Here is a 20,375-nt window from a genome sequence, read left to right as displayed (position 1 = left end):
TGATAGACAGTTTTTTAAAGTTTACTTATTGCATCATGTTGTTAATGTTATTTGGGTGAATAACAAAACCTACATACCCACGAAACACAGAGGCTGAAACACTAAAAATGTTCTCCCTCTCCATCAAGATCTAAATCTGTTTCCTCCTGTCATATTCTGTTTAACAATAATAATCTAGATGATAAATGGTTGCAAACTAATGACATCATTGTTAAATTGTTTTTATAGCCATAGTCAAACCGTTACTGAGCTTTTACTAAGTGTCAAGCCCTTCTCTCCACTGGGGAGGTGCTGATGAGGACAGCCTGTGTGCTCACGCCCTTGAGCATCTCCTTCATGAACACTTGTTTTGAGCTATCATCTCAAGTGAATTTTGGCACCACAGTCATTTCCAGTGAAGGTGAATTTACTTCATTTGCCAAATGCAGTTTTCTAACATAGTATCTAAGGTCATGTAGACACTCAATACATGCAAAAATTAAGATAAATACTTGGAGGTATCACTAATTGCAAAAATAAAGGAAAATCACTTTTAGATAGTTCTAAGGCTTCTAGTCCCATTACATTGCTCATCAATTAAAATACATATATATTTTAATACTACTATAGTTGCAACTGCTGGTTAATTTTGTCAACGTTAAAAGATTTTCAATAAGTGTTCAGTTTAGTCACTCAGTTGTGTCTGACTCTTTACTATCCCATGGACTGCAGCACCCCAATAAGTGTTATCTTGTCTTAATTGTTGAATCAGACTATCCCTTGCTTAAACCTATTACATCTGAAATTCAAGGTAGTTCAATGGGAGGAAAGAGAACAGAAGTATGTGATACATCAGATCTCATCTGTAATACACTTCCTTACATAATTTATCAAACAAGAACGCTTGCCTAAGTTTAGATATTGGGAAACTCCATAAAAAGCCATATAGCAAATATTTTAGGGGGCCAAATGGCATCTGTCACAGCTATTCAATTCTGTTGTTGTTGAAAACAACCATAGATGCTACTTCAAATGAATGGATGTCACTATGTTTCAATAAAACTTTATTAGCAAAAATAGATGGCTAGACAAACTTGGCCTGGGGGACATGATTTTCTGACCCTTTCCCCATTTGAAATTTTCTGATTCTTCTTCCATGTCCTCAACTGCTTTCAAGCTGATTTCCAATGTACGAAACAATATTTAACTCAAACCTTCCTTCTCTGCTTAAATATCTATCAAAGAGGTGAGAGACTCGCATATCAGAAAGCAATGCTTCCTACCTTCTTGTTCATTGAGGTGTCTGTTCTTCAAGGAAAGATCTGATGCTGGTAGTTAAATTATTGAATTGGACATTAGCTATAACCCTAAAAGGAAATGGTTCTCAGTATCATTACACTTCATATGGTTTACTTTGTATTTGTTTTTGCTTAAACTACATTTCTTTCCATTGGCTTTCCCGGTAGCTCAGCTGGTAAAGAATTCACCTGCAATGCAGGAGACCCCAGTTCGATTCCTGGGTTGGGAAAATCCCCTGGAGAAGGGATAGGCTACCCACTCCAGTATTCTTGGGCTTCCCTGCTGGCTCAGATGGTAAAAAAATCTGCTTGCAGTGTGGGAGACCTAGGTTTAATTCTTGGGTTGTGACGATCCCCTGGAGGAGGGCATGGCAACCCACCCATTATTCTTGCCTGGAAAATCCCTATGGACAGAGGAGCCTAGTGGGCTATTGTCCATAGGGTCACAAAGAGTCAGATACAACAGCCACTAAGCACAGCACAACACATTTCTTTCTATATTTCTCCACTTCATTTTTCATGTATAATCACCAAAGTCAGAAAATTACTCATAATTTAGTTAGTTATATCTTATATAATTAAATCAGACTAAATGGCACCCCACTCCAGTACTTATGCCTGGAAAATCCCATGGATGGAGGAGCCTGGTGGGCTGCAGTCCATGGGGTCGCTAGAGTCGGACATGACTGAGCGACTTCACTTTCACTTTTCACTTTCATGCATTGGAGAAGGAAATGGCAACCCACTCCAGTGTTCTTGCCTGGAGAGTCCCAGGGACGGGGGAGCCTGGTGGGCTGCCATCTCTGGGGTCGCACAGAGTTGAACACGACTGAAGCGACTTAGCAGCAGCAGCAGCAACAACAACATTTAATACTTTTAGATTTCAAGTGATTGTGAGGTCTGAAATACAGTCATTGTTATTGTTGTTTAGTCGCTAAGTCGGGTCCAGCTCTTTTGCAACCCTATGGACTGTCACCTGCCAAGCTCCTCTGTCAATGGGATTCTTTAGGCAAGAATACTGGAGTGGGATTTCCTTCTCCAGGGGATCTTCCCGACCCAGGGATTGAACCCACATCTCCTGCAATGGCAGGCAAATTCTTTACCATTGAGCTACCAAGGAAGCCTCTGGGTACAATCATAGTGAGTCTAATAGTTTAACTTCCTTCAGGTTGCATCCAATTCTACTATTTGTCATGGCTTTTTCCCCATTACATGATTCCATAGGTATACCAATACCAAAAATTAAGCATGTGTGTGTGTATCAGACCAGTCAAAAAACTAAGACAGGTAATTCAGACCTCCAGATAATTTTAAATAGAACTGTATGCCAATATTTCTTAAAAATGTCTTTTGGGAAAAAATCATCAAAATAATTGAAGTACCTCAACTTGTAAACATTGTGTGTTTACATTATATAATGGGTTCTCTGGAGAGCTATCATTTTTGGTATTTAATTGCATACCCCATTACACAATTAGAGAACAGGTTACAAAATATGGAAAACATTCCATCCTCCCACCAAGTGGTAAAAAAGCCTATGCAAGGACTTTAGAAGTCTAACTCAGCAGTTACTCTTCAGACAGACCAACAACTAGGAGGAGAAGTTGTAGAGCAACATCAGCAGTGAATATCAGATTGAAAGAAGCCTTGTGCCTCTGGCAGTTGCACAAACACTCATTCCTGCCAGCCACAGATAAACCAATAGGACTCCCGCAGTCAACAGCAGGAAAGTGTATATACAACTTGACACTGGAAAACCTGGGCTGAATAAACTTTGACCACTACTGGTAACTTTAACTTGCTGTGTCATAATTTTGTCCTGGGCAAATCCAGTTTTAAGATTACAGGTTTAATGTATTTAAAACTCAGAAGAAATTATCATCATTATCATGTAAGTATCATTGCATCATGGCATCTGGTCCCATCACATCATGGCAGATGGGAAAAAATGGAAACAGTGAAAGACTTTATTTGCTCGGGCTCAAAAATCACTATGGACAGTGACTGTAGCCATGAAATTAAAAGACACCTTGGAAAAAAAGCTATGACAAACCTAGAGAGCATATTCAAAAGCAGAGACATCATTTTGCCAACAAAGGTCTGTATAGCCCAAGCTATAGTTTTTCCAGTAGTCATGTAGGGATGTGAGAGTTGTACCATAAAGAAGACTGAGCGCTGAAGAATTGATACTTTTGAACTGTGGTGTTGGAGAAGACTCTTGAGAGTCCCTTGGACTGCAAGGAGATCAAACCAGTCAATCCTAAAGGAAATATACCCTGAATGTTCATTGGAAGGACTGATGCTAAAGCTGAAGCTCCAATACTTTGGCCACCTGATGCAAAGAGCTGACTCATTGGAAAAGACCCTGATGCTGGGAAAGATTGAAGGCAGGAGGAGAAGGGGGTAACAGGATGAGATGGTTGGGTGGCATCATCGACTCAACAAACATGAGTTTGAGCAAGTTCTGGGAGATAGTGAAGGAGAGGGAAGCCTGGCTTACTGCAGTCCATAGGGTGGCAAAGAGTTGGACATGACTGAGCAATTGAACAATAGTATAACAAGGTAAATTGTCTTAAATTGACATATGGGGAAACTCTGGCTGAAGAAGTTCAGTAACTTACCCAGCATCACATTATTGATAGGAATGGGCCCAGGCACTGTGACTGTAGAGCCCAGAGTCCAAACTCTTGCTTGAAATGCATCCCATAAACGTAGTGTTCATAATCCTCATGTCATGGTCTGAATAAGCTTCTGCAGCTCATCACTGGAGAGGAATAGAGGGTCCCCAGAGAACATCTCCTCCCTGGCTCCCCTCTAGTGGTATCACAGGAGGGTGACAGACAGTGGTGGTCACATTGCACACAGCCCCAGCAGGCTGACTTCTGACTCACTCATTCTGAGCCACCAACTCCATCACCCATGGCTTGAGAGTGGTTCCAGAGACTCTGGCCCCCAAGAGCAAGACTGGAAAGTCCTGAACAAAGAGGATTCCATGTTGTGAGGGCCCCAGCATAGCGATGTTGGCCCTCATTTGGAGCTACAGAAGCAGCCACGCAGCTCTGTATTTTGAAGAACAGTGAGGCTCACTCAGCATATTTTCTTATTTCATCTGCAGACAGGACAGACAGACCACATTTCTGCTCAGTTTAGCCACAGAAAGAGGTTAGCCCTATTTTTCTTGACACTAAATCCATGATAGTACAGGACTTAGCAATGTATTAAAAAGTCTTAAAGTTGCTAACTAGAAATGTAACTGTCACTGTTCATAAAGAAAGGGAATTTTTTAATGAAAAAAGTACAAAATGTAGAGTTGAACAGCTGTGACTTTTGTACAAATGTGTTTTTTTTCCTCCTCTTTTGTGAAATTATGTCTGCTGGGTGCATTTTGGTTTCAATGCAGTTACACAATTTGCTTAACTAGCTCTCCCAGAAGACACAATTTCCTGGAACAGTTTTCATGCAAAGCTGCCTTCTCTGGCACAGACGGAGAAGCAAACCATACAACTAACAGTTAAGATAATGGTGGAGACTGACAGATGTGATTTTCATGTAAAGGTTTTACAAGTTTTCATGTGATGTCACACATCTGCTACTATGAAATGTTACTTGTGTGCAGTTCCAGAATGTATGAAAGATACTGTATAATATCTCCAATATAACATTGAATGTGAAAGGAGAATTGCATTCATTTCATGGTTAATGATGAGTATTTGTCATGATGTAGCAAGTTGCAAAGTGGTTAGAGGGGATTTTAACTCAACAACATTATCTTAACAATGTTTTCCTCCTTCATGCCTTTGAGTAGTTCTCTAAATATTCCAAGAAAACACTTTCTAAGTTCAGAATTTTTGAAAAGTCAGCATATATGTAAAAGGATATATCTAATTGATATATCTAAATTATATATCTTTTTTATCTTATTGTATTTTTTAACTTTACAATATTGTATTGGTTTTGCCATATATCAACATGAATCCGCCACAGGTATACACGTGTTCCCCATCTTGAACCCTCCTCCCTCCTCCTTCCCCGTACCATCCCTCTGGGTCATACCAGTGTACCAGCCCCAAGCATCCAGTATCGTGCATTGATTTCCAATTAGAAGTCAACACAAAAGTATGTCCTTTTAAAATCTTGCCTTTTCTTAGAGAATTTTTTTCCTGAATTGAAAGATTTTTTCAAACTTTCAATTTTTTCTTCAATCTTCAAAAATTAGCACACTGTTCTGATGCTTTTAAACAGCTATTTAAAAAAGAATCCTTTCACCAGCTTAACAAACTTGTGTAATAGAAGATGTTAAACTGAAATGCACTGTTGATGAAGTTGCTCAGTTACATTTTAAAGGGAGCTCTAAATCTTGTCAGTAGCATTTGGTCGTATCAGTTATCACTTAGTGGCCAAGAACATGGGTGGCAGCATTTCACAGTATACCAGCCCTGCAAGTTCCTGGTTGTGAGATCTTAAGTACACAGATTGTGGAGAAGGAAGATGGAGAGGAGGATGGGGATCAGAAAGGAGAGAGGGAAAAGGAGAAGAAGAAATTGTATTATGCATCTACTACATGCCAGTCAGTATTCTAAGTACTATACATATTACTAACTCATTTAATCAAAATAAAACAAACTGTGAAGTCTATGTTACTATCCCCATTTTATAGATAATGAAATAGAAAATAAAGATAAAAAGATAAAAATAACTGAGATGTAGCTATTTCTACAAGTACTAAATAATAAAGCTGGAATTTGAATCTAGGCAGTCTCATTACACAGCTGGTGAAAGTGAAAATATTTGTTGCTCAGTCATATCTGACTTTTTGTGACTCCATGGAGTGTACTGTCTATGGAAACCTCCAGGCAAGAATACTGGAGTGGGTTGCCATTTTCTTCTCCGGGGGATCTTCCTGACCCAGGGATCTGACCTGGGTCTCCTGCACTGCAGGCAGATGCTTTACCATCTGAGCCACTAGGGAAGCCTTAGCACCTAACACAGGTATATAGGAAGTGCTGAACAAATGTTAATTATATTTTATCTTATGTATCCCAATGACATAGCTAAGGACTCTCCTTTTTGGAATTACATGCTTTTTCAGTTCTTTCTTGATACAGTAGCAGTTTTGGTCGCTCAGTCATGTCTGACTCTTTGTGACCCATGGACTGTAGCCCGCCAGGCTCTGTCTGTCCATGGAATTCTCCAGGCAAGAATATTGAAGTGGGTAGCCATTCCCTTCTCTAGGGGATCTTCCCAACCTAGGGATAGAACCCAGGTCTTTTGCATTGCAAGCAGATTTTTTACTGTCTGAGCTACCAGGGAGGCCTTTTATGATACAGTTCAGTTCAGTCTCTCAGTCATGTCCGACTCTCTGCGACCCCATGAATCGCAGCACACCAGGCCTCCCTGTCCATCACCAACTCCCAGAGTTCACTCATACTCATGTCCATCGAGTCAGTGATGCCATCCAGCCATCTCATCCTCTGTCGTCCCCTTCTTTTCCTTCCGCCAATCCCTCCCAGCATCAGAGTCTTTTCATGATACAATGCGCCCCCAAAAGTGAATAATTCTAAGGATGATTATTTTATTTGTAAGAAACATATAACTTAATCTCATGGTTAGAGTGTGCCACATTGAATAAAAAATACCATTTCTGGTACTTTTTCCATAAGCCCACTGAAAATGATGAAGCAAGGACTGCAGAGTATGATATTTCTGTGTCTTCCAGAGGGGCTGAGGTTTCAGGGTAATTTCCAAAGAAACTATTAGTGATGAAAGGATTTATTTAATAACACAGTGATGTTTAAGACACTATTTTTACTTTCAACTACTTTCACATCCATTGTCCCAGAGATTGAGGGAACCAAATCTCTGAGGAGTTAAGTGAGTTCTCAATGAACAGACTCCTAGTAAGGCTGCAGCTATCATCTGATGCATGGAGAGCTAAGAAAGACCTTTCAATATGTTTTACATTAACATTAACTTTATAATTTATGAAATGTTTCTCATGTTTATTAAACAAGCATAAATCAATTAACTTCACAGTTCAATGAAGAGAAGAAGACTATTGAAATAAACATACGATATTCTATTTCTAACCAAACTATATTCGGTTCTTTTTTACTAAGTTATTACATTTTTACCTCTTCTGGCTGATCCAGGTCAACTTCAAAGTATGTGGCATCACTCCTTTCTGCCTGGAGAAGACAAGCATCAAACCTTATTGTGAGGGATCTCCTAAGTTCACATACATGTTCTTTACACTATGTTAGCATTTCTGATAGTTTGCCACTGATAATTCTTACTTACCCCTCTGTACTACTTACTTATAGTATGTATTTCAACTGGCTATTGATCTACTTTGTTAACACTGCACTTCAGCCACAGTTTGGTGGAAAAACGTATGCTTCCTTCTGCTCTTTTTGCCAAAGTCTGTCAAATATTTTTAAACTATGATTCTTTCGAAACAAAATGATGTCTCATGTCCAGTCTCCCTTCTTACTATTACCATCCAGTCAAGACCTGGGTATATGCCCCTCATCAAGCCTTTTCATGAAGTTAGAGATAATTTTTCATCCTGGAAGGTATTTCCCTGTTGCTGATTCATTTTAATATGACCAAAACTTATTTTGTATTCCAGTTGCCTTTCCTTCTCCTGAATGTCTTTTCACCTGAAGGAAAGAAAACTCAACTCTGTAATTGGATATATTTTTGTTAGCAACTTTTAAGCTGATAAACTGCCTTGTTTTAGCAAATCCTCTGGTTCGAAGTTAAAAAAACGTCTTAGGAACCTAGAAGTTTAAATAGATTTAACTGCAAGTGGACTTTTACAAATAACAATGAGCTAATCACTTTGATAGCAGTTATCTTTTTGTTTTTAAAAGACAAAATAATTATTATTCCAGCATCATCTTTTCTTTTCTTTGAAAATGTTAGTGAAGAATGTAATGTGTGCATCTTTTCATGTGTTTGTTAGCCATCTGTATGTCCTCTTTGGAGAAATGTCTATTTGGTTCTTTGGCCCATTTTTTGATTGGGTCATTTATTTTTCTGGAATTGAGCTGTAGGAGTTGCTTGTATATTTTTGAGATTAGCTGTTTGTTGCTTCATTTGCTATTATTTTCTCCCATTCTGAAGGCTGTCTTTTCACCTTGCTTATAGTTTCCTTTGTTGTGCAGAAGCTTTTAAGTTTAATTAGGTCCCATTTGTTTATTTTTGCTTTGATTTCCAATATTCTGGGAGGTGGGTCATAGAGGATCCTGCTGTGATGTATGTCGGAGAGTGTTTTGCCTATGTTCTCCTCTAGGAGTTTTATAGTTTCTGGTCTTAAGTTTAGATCATTAATCCATTTTGAGTTTATTTTTTGTGTATGGTGTTAGAAAGTGCTCTAGTTTCATTCTTTTACAAGTGGTTGACCAGTTTTCCCAGCACCACTTGTTATTATCAGAGAAATGCAAATCAAAACCACTATGAGGTACCATTTCACGCCAGTCAGAATGGCTGCGATCCTAAAGTCTACAAGCAATAAATGCTGGAGAGGGTGTGGAGAAAAGGGAACCCTTTTACACTGTTGGTGGGAATGCAAACTAGTACAGCCACTATGGAGAACAGTATGGAGATTCCTTAAAAAACTGGAAATAGAACTGCCTTATGATCCAGCAATCCCACTGCTGGGCATACACACTGAGGAAACCAGAAGGAAAAGAGACACGTGTACCCCAATGTTCATTGCAGCACTGTTTATAATAGCCAGGACATGGAACCAACCTAGATGTCCATCAGCAGATGAATGGATAAGAAAGCTGTGGTACATATACACAATGGAGTATTACTCAGCCATTAAAAAGAATACATTTGAATCAGTTCTAATGAAGTGGATGAAACTGGAGCCGATTATATAGAGTGAAGTAAGCCAGAAAGAAAAACACCAATACAGTATACTAACACATATATATGGAATTTAGAAAGATGGTAACAATAACCCTGTGTACGAGACAGCAAAAGAGACACTGATGTATAGAACAGTCTTTTGGACTCTATGGGAGAGGGAGAGGGTAGGATGATTTGGGAGAATGGCATTGAAATATGTGTAATATCATATATGAAATGAGTCACCAGTCCAGGTTTGATGCACAATACTGGATGCTTGGGGCTGGTGCATTGGGACGATCCAGAGGAATGGTATGGGGAGGGAGGAGGGAGGAGGGTTCAGGATGGGGAACCCATGTATACCTGTGGCAGATTCATTTTGATATATGGCAAAACCAATACAATATTGTAAAGTTAAATAAAAGAAAAAAATGTAATGTGTGTAATGAAAACATGAATGTAATGTAAACTGTTTGTTTGTCTTGAAACATTTTTTTGTGAAATAAATTAATCTCTCATTTAGATACTTCTGGAGAGTTTGAACACAACAGCTAGCACACAGCAGGTGAACTGAGTGGTAGAGGCAGCAATATCCCTGAGCCCTTATTATCCCAAGGAGAGATGACGAGAATGGTCATAACTGGAAACACCATTGCGTGCTCCCAGGGAGGGACCATGCTCTCTCCTTCTATTCCATCTTTTCTGTAGGACCGTGAGAACTGGAGAATGGCCATGGTGAAGGAAGGGAGGACAGTCTGCAATTGGGCCTTGTTGCTCAAGGGAGTTTCAGGCAATGTTCTGAGAGGAGTGTGAGCAGGTGGATGTGGGGAGTGTCATTTTTTCACTGAGAGGTCCTAGGGTGTTGTGAGATGTGCTGTCTCTCCTGATGGAGGAGGGATCGCCTATTTCTGTTCTGTGTAGGCCATTGCTAGGCCAGACCCAGAGAAAACTGCCACCATCTTTCACTGGATAATTCTGTTTGGCTCTTGCCAAGGTAATGTTATAATAACAAGTAAATTATTGTCATCATTCCGTAATTTGTGAAATAGTTAGCTTGTACAGTTTATTAATCTCTGTCTGGATTAAATATGTTAGGTTTCTTGTGAATGAACTACAAATTGTCTCATGCTACCAGTCTGTATCACCACATACTTTGGAGCCATATCTTAGACTAAGTTCTGAAGTTAGCACATGAAGTGAAAAATTGGATAGAGTCAGAATTATCCTAAAAATCCCTCAGCATCATGTCATGTTGGAGACTAGCATACTGAAACAACATTGCTGTTTTTTCCTTTAGTGTTGGAAAAGAATTCTCTCTGGAATTAAACCGGTTGGCTGGCATTTAGGTCTTTTAGATCTTTAATGGATACAAAACTAGAATCACATTCAGCTCAGAGAGAGGCTGTCAGACAGATGAAGAAATCTAGTGAAACAGAAGAAGCAGTAGATTGATGTGTACATTATTATGAATATAACAAAAGACGGTCAGCTGCCCCCACATGAAAACTATAATTTCATCTCTTTTACTATTCAGGTAACGCTTTTCAAAATTGATTTTGTGTCACAGACCATAATGTTAGTAATAGTTTGTCCTTTTTTGCATCCATGGTTTTGAATTTACAGGCTAGTAGAAAATTACACTTAACCTCTCTGGCTTCTATCTGTTAAATGAGTGGTTTGGATTGGGTGGTTGCTAAGAGTTCTTCTAGTTCCGGGAACATCCACTGCACCTTGTGTTAACAAGGATAAATTTGGCCATTCTCCCGTGTTAAGCCTCGTTGTTTTCTCATTATGCCTGCTGATCAAAGACTTACTTAAAATTTAAAAGCATTTTCTTTCCATTTCTGCTTGTTATTTGGCTAGACAATAACATATATTACCATTCTTTTATTTTATTTTAATGATTTTAACAATCCCATCATGTGAATGTTAACGAAAGACTTCCAAAAAGAGTGGATTATTATAACAGAATCTCCTTACAAAGCTCTGACAATATATTGTCATGAATACATTGTATTTGATATCTACAATGTATTTTATGTCTACAGATATGAAACTAATTATCATTAAATAAAAAGTCAGTGGTATAAATAGAAGCTTATAGACAAAAAGTCAGGTGAGATATTTTTCTCATCACTGTCAGAGGTGAAGACATTTGAAGGGAATATTGTTTTCTGTTTTTTATAGTACAAGGTGACATTGTTAAGGGGCTTTCCTGATAGCTCAGTTGGTAAAGAATCTGCCTGCAATGCAGGAGACCCCAGTTCGATTCCTGGGTCAGGAAGATCCCCTGCAGAAGGGAAGGGCTACCCACTCCAGTATTCTTGGGCTTCCCTTGTGGCTCAGTGGGTAAAGAATCCACCTGCAATGTGGGATACCTGGATTTGATCCCCGGGTTGGGAAGATCCCCTAAAGAAGGGAAAGGCTACCCATTACTTTTGTATTACTGTGTTTAACAGATGACTTTATTTACCTTGGTGAAATTATGTTACCATAGACAGCTAACAATATAAGAGATAGATAACAAACTTTTCATTACCAAATTTTGTATATTCAGTCTAGCTAAATAAGATGAAATTTAAAATTATCAGGGAAAAGTTCTGTCCTATGGCTGAGCTTATCTGGATTTGCTGTGATAGGCCAATAAAATTATTATTTCATTAATCTAGTCCAGGTGAAATTCACCATTAGGTATTTGGTTTCCAAAAGCTTATTAAGTGACACTTATTGAGTCTGTCACAATGTAAAGAGCTTAGTTCAAATTTCTATTTAGCCCAACACTCATATATAGAGATTGACAAAGTCCCTCTTTTTATTCTCACTTCACTTTCTCCAGTTTCAGTTGGGCATCTCAAACATAGGATTTTCAGATAAAATGATGGGAATGATTGTCTTTCTTTTTTCTGTACCATTAGTTAGTTGGGGGCATTGACTTAATACATAAATAATAAACAACTATCAGTCAAGCCAGGAAAATCATATTAATAGCTACCATCTACTAAGTACTTTTTATGTATTCGGCATTTTACATAACTTATTTTGTCATTACAACAACACTTTATGTTAGATATTATTCATGTTTTACAGACAGAAAAACTTAAGCCAGACCATCAACCTCATAGGCAGTAGAAATGGAGTTGGAGCCCAGGACAGGAATTAAAAGACTTGATGCTGTTGGTATTTAAGTTACACTTGACTCCCATACTCTGAGTACCACCAGATAATATAAAAATCTATACAGTGCTTCATGTTAAACACTTTCATCTATTTCTCTTCAAAACAGTCCTGTGAGGTGAGCAGGATAGTTAGATGAGGCCATTGTAATTCAGAGATATTAGGGGAACTTTACAAGGGTAATGAGAAGTAGACTTAACCTGCAAATGCGTTTTAAACTTCAAATGTTGGTTTGATGTTAAAATAGAGAATGATCACTGAGACTTACTGTAAGTGGCTTTCCCTCTGGTGACGTCCAAGAGATCCACGTGAGACTGAGGAAACCAGAGCACAGGCGGCTCCTCTCACCTGTGTTACTGTTCGTGGCTAACCCACACTTAGCCACATAGCTGTCACTGGGCCTCCGAGGGAGGATTCTTACTCATGCTTGAGGTTCCACCTTGTCACCGCATAAGGGCTTTCTGTAAGTAATTGAGCAAGTGCCGTGTTTTCACTTCTTATCATATCACTGGACCTCAGCAGGACCTAATATGTCCTTTTCAAAGTTTGAGACAAGGCATAGGTAGTTGTTATTATTAACCATCCCCCATTCTCACTCACGTAAAACTCTAATCTCATCCATAAATGTTAGTGCAGAATCTTATTATCATCATCATAATGGCCAGACGTGGCCCATGTTCAATTTCCAGAGATGGTAAGGACAGAGTTCAAGAAAAGTAGTGAGGATCAGCCCTAAGTGAGGCTGACAGGCAACCCCCGGAGGAGACTCCTCTGGTTTGAAAATTAAGTCACCCAGAGCCGGTCTCCTGGCCCCTCACCTATATTCCCATTCTCATTCCTATTCTCATTTTTCATGATATATGAAATATACACACGTACATGTGTTTTCTTATAAAATGTATACAGTCCCTATTTCTATGCACATAATCACTGCGTTCTTTAAAAATAATTCAATAATCAAAGTAATTGATTTTTCACATTTTTATCTTCCAAGAACCAGCTTGTAATTTAAAATTCTGTGAGATCCAGTTTCACTGATCTCACACTGATAATTGAGAACCACCCTGAAGTAGTCACAGATTACTAAAAATAGTCCAAGCCTAAATATACAGAGGAAGTATCATTGAAAAGTAAATGTGTATTTGTGTCAGAAGCACCTCGATCAATATTGTTGGATTTGGCACTACACAGAGCCAGGTGTGAGTCATGAATCTACTTCTTTCTGTGAGAACTTCTAAAACTTGTTTACCCTCTCTGAGGAGCAGCTCAATTAAAAGCAGGAAACATGTTTACCTGAAGGTTTGGCATATAGTATTTACTCAATAAATATTAGTTCTCATCTCTCTCTGCTCCCTACCACTCTCCCATTACGCCCTCTTTTATTACAAGGCTGCCATTCATTTGTCAGACAACTATTTCTTTCTACAAATTGTGGTATCTATTAAATAGAATTTAAATCTGAACAGCTATTAAGTAACTGTAAAGGGTGCAAGATGGAATGTTCTTCTGAAATATCCAGCATCATGCATTCCATCTTTATTTGGAGCTTTAGAATGGAAAGTACAAGCTCGGCCAATGAGGGAGCCTACATTCACCAACCTTGTGTGTATATTGTGGAAAGGAAGAAACATGTTACATAAAAATACATCCCCTGTTACAGATACATGAAACTGTCATCCCAGAATTCTGATCTTCCTGTAATGGCATAATTTTAGGCATAGTGTGTTAATTATATAAAACTCTTCAACACTAGTTTTCCCAAAAAACAAGCTATTAAAATCAACAGTGAAGCACCTTACTGCCACCTGTATTTGCTCTTGGTTCTGCTGAACCTTTATCATCTCTTCCCATTACTTCTTTTCCATGTCTTTCTTATCTTCCCAGGGTCCTTATCTTCTCAGAATGACAGGCTCCTGCCCAGTCAGGCCACATGGCCACTTATTAATGCAAGGTATTGAAAGATTCTGTGCAGATTCTAGGTGTCTGGCAAAGGAGCCTTTTCTCCCTATGATGCATCAAAAGTACTTTTAATTTTGTTTTGTTTCATAATTCTTCCTGCATTACTGTCTAGCTTATAAAAGGAATAACTGTGTATTTAGTTTTTCTCTGATATAAACAGTAACAAAGACTCAGTAGTCAAGAATAATATTTTTTTTAATCTTTATCTCACTCTAAATATTAGACTTGGAAACCTAGAGAGGTTTGCTATTCTATAAAGTGGGAATTATCTTCCTGTTACGTTGACTTTCAAGATCTACACAGTCTTGTTCCAAGTCGTGTCTGTCTCCCCTCACTAGTGCTTTTTCACTGACCCCTCCTTCCTGGATAATCCTAGGCATTAGTGGTGTTGCCTTCATGATCCCTCACTTCTCTGACTCTCCTTGATGTCAGACCCAAAGTATGCTTGTACCCATGGCTGTGTGTTTCTAGCATTATGTATGAGTGACATGTATGCACAGGTTTATAATTCTTAATTATATTTTTGGGATTCAGCAGACTTCGGCTGGGGCCTCCCTCATAGCTCAGTTGGTAAATCATCTGCTTGCAATACAGGAGACCCAGGTTGGATTCCTGGGTCGGGAAGATCCCCTGGAGAAGGAAATGGAAACCCACTCCAGTATTCTTGCCTTGAGAATCCCATGGACAGAGGAACCTGACAGGCTATAGTCCACGGGATCTCAAGAGTCAGACACGACTTAGCGACTAAACCATCAACCACCAGACTTGGGTTATATCATGATTTCACATTTCAATAGCTCATGCATAAGTTGTTAATAAATAGCAATCCAGTTCAATCCAGTATATTACAAGTCAGACTAGTCTCACCCTTCCCAGCACATTGTAATGGCTAGTTCCCTGGGTAATAGATTCTTCATAGTCACAGAGCATCTTGCTCATTCTCATAACACCAGGTAAGAAGAATGACCAGTGCATTGGAGGTACAGTAAATAATGCTGAAATGGTTGAGAATTTAAGGGAATATCACGATTCTTCCCATGTGACTAATATGGTGAAACTCATTCTCTAATCTGCCCATGTTCAGGAAACAGGCACATCTTCCAGAATAGAAAGTTTTCAAAGCTGCGATCATCCTTTAGACTAAAGCCATAGTGGAAGTACAGAGACTTTGAAACAAAATGGAACCTCGTCCCATGACTTGGAAGTACTCTTCCTGTCCCATCACTCATCCCCTCCCCCACACCCCTGCTCCCACACCACCACCCACACGGAAATGTAGTAGGTATAGGCACCATCCCTGTCCTCTCACTGAGCAGGATAGAATTTGTTCCTGAACACTTTTGAATCCACTATTCTCTTCCTGAAATGTCTTTTTCTCCATCTGGGAAAATACATCTGTCCTTCTAGAATCTGCTCAAGAGTCACTTCCCTTGTGAAATTTCCCGAACCCCCAGATTCAGTTGTCTTTTCTTTTGAGTCCTCACTTTGTGCATACAAATTTTCTGGCTGCTTATAGAGTGACCAGCTCATCCCAATTTACCTAGGAATGTCCAGGTATTAGCAAAGAAAGTCCCACACCCTGGGAAAGCCTTTAGTCCTAGACAAATCCAGGCAGACAAACCTCGTATGTCTTCCCCATTGGAATATAGACCTCCTTGGTGAAAGGGTTGTATTGCATCCATTTCTGTGTTCCCAGTGTGTTACACACTGATACATTGACGAATGTGTATATGAGACTTGAAAGACTGAAGTCAATGAGTCAGAGTTGGCAGATACCAGTGGAGGAGCAGTTTATCTAGTTTTGTCTCAATACAGAAAGATGTCGAAATAGTGTTGTCATTTAGTTTTCTTCTAGATAAACTCTATCGTACCTCTAAGTTTATAACTCACTACTTTTGCTCAATCTAGAAGCAAAAGGTTAGCAATACCTACGATAACAATAACCTCCTCCTACACCCAGCAATAAAATTTAAGACAGATGTTTTATGAAAATGAGAAGAAATGGATAGAAAACATTTTTAAATGCATGCCTACTGGCAATTTTGGAAAATGAGTCTACATAACCGGTAGGTCCTGGGGGCTTCATGACATGAATGATAGGGCACAATGTCATTTCTGCTTAGAGTAAAATATCAAGTTTACCATGTAATTGGTGAATAGTAATGGCTAGGTGATGAGTCCCACTTCTATAAAAGATACACATAAAATACACATTACATATTACAAGTCAGTGTCTTAATGGGGAAGTACTGGGGAAGAGAAGAGAGCTCATTTATCTGAAAATATACCCACATTTGGGAAGCTCTGCCTGGAGGGGGATGGGGGAGCAGACTCCTTAGCTGTGAGAGTTTCAGCACCAATGTAAGAATACTCTTCTCAGTTGGCTATGAGTCTACCTCCCACCTGGACGCTATGACCCCAGATCAGACACCCTCATGTCCAGAAAGAGCAAAAGAACATGTGAGTGACTCAATCTTCCCACCCACATTCATAAAGCAAATCTACATTTCCCTCAGGAACAGTAGGGAATAATGAATGAGCATCCACAGGAAGAAAATGATCACTTAAGTGTTAGAACTGGGAAGAAATCTTTCAAGAGGCAGGATTCTATTAGTCTGTTTCTTTCTTTTTTTTTTTTTAATGCTCCAAGTGAAATGGATTTAATTATTCCATTTATCCAAAGCTCATTTTTAAAAATAAAATATATTTAAAACATTAGTCTTTGAACTAGTGCTTTTAAAATTTATACTTTCAAAACACTGTAAGGCACACATCATATTATGGAAAGTCTATTTTATAGCTCTTTTTGTTTCTATTTTATCTCCCCTGCTAGTCTATGTGTCTGATTGATCTTTGCCCATCCCTGCACCCCCTACCACAGTGCCCAGCAAAGACCATTTGAGAAACAAATGTTTGATGAAGCATGGTAGCATTTATTGAGTACTGGCCACCTCATGCGAAGGGTTGACTCATTGGAAAAGACTCTGAAGCTGGGAGGGATTGGGGGCAGGAGGAGAAGGGGACAACAGAGGATGAGATGGCTGGATGGCATCACTGACTCGATGGACGTGAGTCTGAGTGAACTCCTGGAGTTGGTAATGGACAGGGAGGCCTGGCGTGCTGCGATTCATGGGGTCGCAAAGAGTCAGACATGACTGAGTGACTGAACTGAACTGAACTGACTGACCAGTCTTAAGTGATATACTCAACTTATTTAATATGCACAACAACTTTATAAGGTGATATTACTTTCATCCCATCTTTACAGATGAAAAATTCTGAAGCATGGGGACGGTAAATAATGTGCCCAAGATCACATTCTAGGATGGGATTGGGGGGGAGGCTTGGATGTAAATGCCAGCAACATGACTGCAGTGACCAAGTTCTTAATACAGTGTCCCTCCCACCTTCTGTCAAGAGGGTTGGCCCCAGAAGATCCCTGCAATGTTATTATTGTCTTACTAGTTTCTGAAGCAAAAGGAAGCTTTTATTCCATTTATCTAGACTGAATAGTAGATAAAACTTTATGGGATCTTCTCAAAGTTTGTTCTAAAGTGAATAAAAATTATAGACAGGGCTGGCAGAGTATGTGTTTGGCTGCCCATGTAGCTGCAGTTTAGGGCTTCAGATGTGAGGAGGCAACATGCACTTTGCTAACCATCCTGGAGTGTGGGAGTCAGAATTACGGTCAAAGAAAAATTATGGAATCCCAAGCAACCAGGAAATTCATACTGTGATTCCACTCAAGAATTATTCTCTTAAAAAAATGTACTCCAAATAAAATAGATTTTGGGAAGCCCCAGAAGGAGCAGGTTTGCATAGGCGGGATGACATACTGAACAGCAATCCCAAACATCAAGCTCACCTTCCCACACCCAGTGCTGAGTGGCTGCCTCCTGGTGCTCCCACATTTTGTCCCTTACGTAGTGCCTTTCCTATGAGCACATCTCTGTTGTAACATAAGAGAGCAGGTCCACATCTTTCCTAAGCAAAGTGGATGACTTTTTCACTATCACAAGAAAGTCTTGAAAGAGTCTCTGTTTTGCAGGATTCCATGGGTCATTACCCAGATGCAGATTGCTTATAGCTCATAAACTGGCCCTAAGCTTCACCTGAAGTTCTGTCACAACATATATTTTATGGGAGAGTTAAACTGGAAAACAGCAAGATCTATGACCTTTCATGCCTGCCTGCCTCCATCCAGATATTTATGTGACAAACATTTCTTGAGCACAGGCTACCTCATGCTTTGGAGTAATTAGTGTAGCCACCTTGATCACCTTGGAAATATTTTACTCGTGGTACAATCTCTATTTGAAAGGTACTTTCTTCCTTTCTCACATTGACCCAACGATCTATTTCTAAACTGTCAACTGAAGTCAAGATGATGTGAGAGTGGCCAGTGGGTGCAAAAAGTGTTATTGGTGACTATGTGCTAAAAATGTCCCTCTCCACAAACCCGGGAGAAGCAAGATGGGGGAGTGAACAGGTTGGACTATGGATGGAGCAGTGTTAGTGAGGGTCAGACCACGGCCTTCATCGCCCAGCAGATCTGTCCTGTGTGTACTGATGGGCTCAGGACATGAGGCATTCCCATTGTTTCCTCCCCACAGTGAAGGAGGTATCAGTCAAACAGGACTGCAACCTGTGACTACTTTTGGCAGCATGTCATCCAATCTGCCATAAATATTTCCTTCCCTCTGTGCATGTCTGAAACTTTCATTTGCATGTGTCCTCTCTTCTTGAGCAAAAGAACATTTGTTAATACTCCCCAAGGCCGAGTACAGAAAAGAAACTTCTAGTTGAATAAAGGACACCTTTGTACACCTTTGCAGCTTCCATCTCTGGGGACTGCAACCCTAGCTGAACAAGAGAGTGATCTGGAAAGCTTTTTTTTTTTTTTTTTAATGTCAAGCTGTATACCCCATTTGGAGATTGTGACTCCATTGAGTTCAGGTGTGCCTGAATCCTCTCTGTTTTTTGGTTTTTGTTTTTTTAAGTTATTCAGGTTTATCCAGAACTACAAAGTACTGCCACATGCAAACTTATCTTATGTTTCCATTCCGTAATGAAAGAGGGTGGGAGAGGTAAGCTGCAAATGAGTGACTATACTGGCAAAGAGAAGAGGTGATGGAAGGGCATCCTTGAATGTCCTTTTGCCATTCCCGTGTGGAAGGATCTCATATCAGTAGTCTTTCATTTCTGAAATGGGGCTGTTGGGATCTACCCTCCTCAGAATACGTCTCTTACCCCCTTAGCTCTTAACACCTACAAATTCTATTACTGAAATGTAATAATAGACTAGATATAAGAATAAGAATTTTTGATAGTTTCCTAGGTTCCTGTCCTGTACAGAGCTGGATGAGCTGGCTAATAATTCCCTCACAGAGTCTTTAAAAAAAATGAAGAGGAGGATGGCAAATGTCATTCACATCCTTTTACACATTGTAGGGCCCCCAAATCCTTGCTAAAAGGGCTAGAAGCTATTCATACTGGAAGCACAAGGAAAACAAGGCTTCCTTACTCAGCGACAATCCTATTCCTTTGTGATATGTCTTTTAAAGCTTGGGAGCATTTTAAATTTTAAATGAATGACTCTATTTGTGACAATGTAAATGTTCTGTAGCAATTAGCTCAGGACACTAAAGCCATCCCCAGCTTCCACTGTTTGTCAGGTACAAGTCATACTAGATGAGTTCATTGGTATTTTTCATTCTCTGTGAAATGTAGAACTTCAGTTTAATGGTGAATGGAATCTTTTCAACATGGTTTCCATAAAGCAAGTGGCTGCACATTGACTTTTCTAAGGAAGTAATTACATGCATGTGGCAAGTTGGAGGAATCCAGTTGTGTAGTAAAACTACCCCAGAAAGTTCTTGTAATGTATTTTCTAAGGATAAAGTTATGTACATGATGAATAATGACCTAGAGAAACAGAAACAGAATAGTTGGGAAATGAAGAAAGATGGTAACTTCCGGAAACCTGAGAACTGTTTCTAGTTTCTCAAAATTAATAACATATATTTGCAGATAAAAATTTTAAAACACATACTCAACACTTAACAACATATATATATATATATATATATATATATATATATGTTATTT

At 39.2% G+C, this 20,375-nt stretch overlaps 1 protein-coding gene across 1 annotated transcript in view; it reads left to right on the top strand.

Annotated features, from left to right (window-relative positions):
* MAGI2 (membrane associated guanylate kinase, WW and PDZ domain containing 2) overlaps window positions 1-20,375 on the top strand; it is a 1,467,824-nt gene that overhangs the window by 1,096,625 nt on the left and 350,824 nt on the right. The window lies entirely within an intron of this gene.

This window comes from Bison bison, unplaced genomic scaffold, assembly GCF_000754665.1.
Source record: "Bison bison bison isolate TAMUID 2011002044 unplaced genomic scaffold, Bison_UMD1.0 scf7180017864260, whole genome shotgun sequence".
In the NCBI taxonomy this organism is placed as follows: Eukaryota; Metazoa; Chordata; class Mammalia; order Artiodactyla; family Bovidae; genus Bison; species Bison bison.
This window is presented reverse-complemented; position numbering and strand designations above follow the sequence as displayed.